Here is a 4,841-nt window from a genome sequence, read left to right as displayed (position 1 = left end):
GCGACAGCTCGCACATCTCACGAGAAGTTGCGCCCCTGTCTCCCAAAGAGTTAAAACAGAGAGGAACGCCCGACAGAGGGCCTCGCCCCGAAAGCAACTGCGCAAGTGCAGATGGCCAGGGGTACGCTCGGCGCAGGCGCAGACTGAATTCTCTGCCTGGTCGAGTTTTCCCGGGTTTGGATTTTGGGGTTGTCTTCGGGGTGTCCTGCTTTTGTTGGTCTGTGCTTTTTAAGGTAGTGCCTTGTGGAGGCCCGTCGCTAGAAGGGTAGACCGGGACGTTTTGTTTTTTGTTTGTTTTTTAATAGCTCCAAAATAATTTTATTTGGAAGGAACTGAGTTGGTAGAGAAAAAGTAACATGTAAGGAGCAAAAGGAGCATGCTTTCGGAGCACCTCATTTGAAGATACTTAATTTTTGTCTTTTGTGTTTTTCTGCTTTAAATTTCACTGTGGCGACGAATATACAACACATAATTTCCCATTTTAACCACACTAAACTTAGTGATATTAATTGCATTCACATTATTGTGCTGCTATCACCAGCGTCCACATTTTCACTGCCCCAAACAGAAACTGTAACCGCTAAACAATAACGCCTCCTGTTCCCCCGCCCCTTGTAGCCTGTAATCTACTTTGTCTCTGAATTTGCTTACTCCAGGTGTTTCATGTATGTGAAATCACAGTGTGTCCTTTTGTGTCTGGTTTATTTCACTCAACATGATATCTTCAAGGTACATCCATCTTGTAGCATTCCTCAGGTCTTCATCCTTTCTGGGCTGAATAATTCCATTATGTTGTGGCAGACTGGATTATGCACTTGGGTGGGGGGTGGGGGTGGGGGATTGACAACACAGGTTCTTCACCCGCATTTCTGTGGGTGTGAACCCACTATAAATAGGATTTCTGGAAGATGTTATTTAAAGTTAAGGTGTGGCTCAACTGAATGGGGTTGTGTCTTAATCTGAATTATTAGAGTCCTAAGCAGAAAAATTTTTTAGACAAATGAGAGGAGCCGGAAACTGGAAACTGAAAGTCTGGAACCTGAAGGAGAAAGAAGAGCTTGCCTTGAGGTGGGAAAACCAAGGACCCCAAAGATTGCTGCTGATGTCTGCAAGGGTTCAGGCGCCCTTTCTGGGTTCAGGGCTTTTCTTCTTCCTGGGTTCAGGGTTCCTGTCCTCCTGGGGCTCCAGCTTAAGGCTTCAGCATCGAACTCCAACATTAAAACTCCAACTTTAAGAAGCCCCAACTCTGCCCTTTGGCGTGGCCCAATCAAAGCCCTAATCTTAACTTAATCACGCCCAGGTTCAGACCAGTTTACAAACATAATCCAACATCTGTTTTTGGAATTGATGACTATGTCAAACTGCTACACTCTTTTTTTTTCTACAGAGGAAAACAAAGCCCAGAGAAGAAAAATCTCTTGTTAAAGTGGTAGAAATAGAATTTAAACTAATGTAGTTTGAGTCTAGATTACAGACTCTTATGTGTAGTGTGTATATACATTTAAATAATGAAGTTATTTTTTGTAAAGCTTATACATATTAATGATTCAAAACTTTAAGCAATCAGAAATAATATTAGCCAATATTTAGTGAACATTTCTGAGCCTAACAACTGTCATATGGTTCATTTTGTGTTTTTGAGCCTATCCTTTCTTGCCTACTTGAGGTCTTGGCTCTAGCTCATCTCTATCTCATCATTAGCTGTTTTTTGCCCCCTCTATTAAAATACACTGTAATGCTTTCCATCTCAAATAATAACAATTACATCCCTTGGCCGCAATGATCTGACACTCCATTTATTTGCTTCCCTTTATAACAAACTTCTTGGGAAAAAAGGTTTAAATTCACTATCTCCATTTTATTATAATTGTTTCTCCCAATCTCGGGGTTTGGGCCCCTACCAGCCCAGTGAAATGGTTCTTGGCAAGGTCACCAGAGAGCTCTGTCTTGCAAAATCCGGTAGTTGATCTAGACATTTGGCAGAGTTGATCGCTCTCCTTGAGTCATTTGGTTCTTGGTATACCCCACTCCTCTTGCTCTTCTCTTCTGCATTTCTTTTGCAGTCGTCTATTTCTAACTGAGCAAGGCCAGTTGATTTGGGTTTTAAAACTGGAAATGGTGATACCTTCAAGTGATTACAATGTAGCAAAACAGATGTATTTGAGCCTGAATGAACCCAATACTATTCTTCACAATGATTCCCTTGGTTCTGGATAAATGAAACAAGTTCCATTTCGCTTTCATTTAATAAAGATCCCTCAACTGAGCAGGTAGGAAGACCCTGTTCTAGCCTAGACCAGTCACGACTGGCTGAAATGAGCTAATCTGTAATCAATCTGAGCTTGTTTTTCTCCTTTGCTACATGAGAAGATGGTCTTAGATTACCATTAATATTTCTTCCAATTCTAATTTTTAAAATGTTTGTTAAATGATTAACTGAGTGACACAAAGTGTAAGGAGTAGTGGAAGGAATTCAGAATTGTGATAAATCAACACTCTTGTCTGAAAGAAGCTCACAATATAGTAGGATGTAAAAAATATATATTTGTATTATATACTGTGATATACAGATATTTCACACATATAAATACTTACAGACTTGTGTATAAATGCCCTATCAGTAGTGTACACCCTCCATTAAAGAAGTTGCGTGAAGGGAGAAGGCGGATTTGTCTGAGTGCTCCTTTAAGGTTTCATGGTGCTCGTGGCACTTGAGCAGGGCCTTGAAGGATGGCAGAGCTAAGGAGGAGGGCATGAAAGGGAAGGGGCTGTAGTAGCAAGGTCACAGAAGCTACACCTATCACAATTAAGGTCACTGTTTAGGAACTGTCTAGGGCACTGCTGCTACCACCACTGGACACTAGATGTCGCAGGTGAAACGGCTTCTAGATGATCCTGGCTGCTTTGGATCCCTAGCTCAGTTACAGTTCCCAATGCAACGCCACATACCCAGAGGAGGTCCACATACCCATGGCATGCCCTAAAAGACAGGGTCAGAAAAAGCACAAGCCCCTATCTTTTTCAGTTTACATAATACAAGATGGGACTTTGCCTCCTCTCACAATAGTGGATTCACCAAGTGTAGGAAAGGGTGATGCTAGGTAACCAAAAGAAAGGAAAAAGAGAGAAGTCACCCCCTCCCACCCAATTCCTATTACTATAGTTGCTCAAAAGGTGGCTGGACAGCTATAGTGGACTTGTCATCACTCCTTCATTTAAAATTTTTTTTTCTTTTTTATTATCTTTTTTTAAAGATACATAAATGTTACATTAAATGTTACATTAAAATGTAACATTAAAAAATATAAGAGGTTTCCATATACCCCACCCCCAACACCCCCCACACCTCGTACATTGACAACTTCTTTCATTAGTGTGGTACATTCATTGCATTTGATGAATACATTTTGGAGCACTTCTACACAGCATGGATTATAATTTATATTGTAGTTTACACTCCCAGTCCATTCAGTGGGTTACGGCAGGATATATAATGTCCTGCATCTGTCCCTGCAATATCATTGAGGACAACTCCAAGTCCCGAAAATGCCCCAATATTACACCTCTTTTTCCCCTCCCTGCTTTCAGCAACTCCCACGGCCACTATCTCCACATCAATGATATAATTTCTTCCATTGCTAGAGGCACAATAGTTCTATAGTAGAATACAGTAAGTCCACTCTAGTCCATACTTTATTCCTCCATCCTGAGGACCCTGGGATGGCGATGTCCACACCTTCATTTTAACTGTTCTATCAGAAGTGAAAGGATTAGTTCTCAGAAATGGCATAGAGGGGAGTGTTGCATTGTGTCAAACGTTGCGTATATTTTGACATGAACTTATTGAATGCTTAAGTTTGCTTTTAGCAAAGTAGGCAAACAGTCTATGATCTCAACAAACTCAGAGTTTAGTGGAAGAGACATTTATCAACCAATAAATCTGTATGCAGGTTTAGACTTTCCTTTTTATTCGCGTTAATTAAGCAAATCATCAAGCTAGTCTTTTTCAGTGTCAAGCAGGAACAAGCTCAGGACCCTGAGACAAGGTCTGCCAAAAAGGACTGGATTACTTTACAGCTAAAGTTCCATGATTCACAGGATGGGCTAGGAAATGAAATTTTGTAAGATATACACAAGGTGGTGATAATTGAAACCTTGAGAATGGGAGGGGGTGAGGAGGGAGGGAGGGAGAGAAGAGTGTGCTATGTGTTGGACTTTGGGATTGTCCTAATCCACAGAACTGGAGGAGAATAAATTTCCAAGAATAGAAAGAGAAGAGAACAGGATATTGTGCTGTCACTGCTACATCTGTGATGATTAGATATCAAAATTAATAATTGTTCCAGACAGGTGGGTTTGACTGTTTACTAGTAATGATAATGGTTGTGCCTGCCCAGTTTGCAGGCTCTCCTGGCTCTGCCATGCCTAGTGCCAGCTTCAACTCTTTTTTTTTTTTAAGATTTATTTATTTTTTATTTATTTCTCTCCCCTTCCCCCCCCCCCCCCCCCCCCCCCGCTCCCCTGGCTGTCTCTTCTCTGTGTCCATTCGCTGTGTGTTCTTCTGTGTCCATTTACATTCTTGTCAGCCACACCGGGAACCTGTGTATCTTTTGGTTGCATCATCTTGCTGTGTCAGTTCTCCGTGTGTGCGGCGCCACTCCCAGACAGGCTGCACTTTCTTTCGCGCTGGGCGGCTCTCCTTACGGGGTGCATTTCTTACACGTGGGGCTCCTCTATGCAGGGGACACCCCTGCGTGGCAGGGCACTCCTTGCGCACATCAGCACTGTGCGTGGGCCAGCTCCACACGGGTCAGGAGGCCTGGGGTTTAAATCCTGGTACT

Source organism: Dasypus novemcinctus, chromosome 2 (genome assembly GCF_030445035.2).
Source record: "Dasypus novemcinctus isolate mDasNov1 chromosome 2, mDasNov1.1.hap2, whole genome shotgun sequence".
In the NCBI taxonomy this organism is placed as follows: domain Eukaryota; kingdom Metazoa; phylum Chordata; class Mammalia; order Cingulata; family Dasypodidae; genus Dasypus; species Dasypus novemcinctus.
This window is presented reverse-complemented; position numbering follows the sequence as displayed.